Source organism: Dipodomys ordii, unplaced genomic scaffold (assembly GCF_000151885.1).
Source record: "Dipodomys ordii isolate 6190 unplaced genomic scaffold, Dord_2.0 Scaffold75, whole genome shotgun sequence".
Taxonomy (NCBI): Eukaryota; Metazoa; Chordata; class Mammalia; order Rodentia; family Heteromyidae; genus Dipodomys; species Dipodomys ordii.
In genome coordinates, this window is record NW_012267291.1 from 6,211,174 (window position 1) to 6,211,476 (window position 303).

Here is a 303-nt window from a genome sequence, read left to right on the forward strand (position 1 = left end):
TGGGCCGCGGCCTGTCCGTCTGCGAGGCGGGGTGGAGGGAGCCGACCACCGGTTCCCGTCGGCGCGGGCCCCGCCCCGGAGCGCGGCAGTCCGGAGGTGAGGAACCCCGCTTCACCGCTCCGGACCGGTTTCCATGACAACCCGGCTCACCAGCGTCCCGCGGCGGGTGGGTGCGCCACTTCCGGCTCGTTTATTTCCGGGTCCCTGTCCAAACTACAACAGACTACAACAGCGCGTCTTTGGGTCCGAGGCGGCCTCCGAGAAACCAGAGCGCGCGCCTCCGACTCCCGCCTCCTCCGCGGC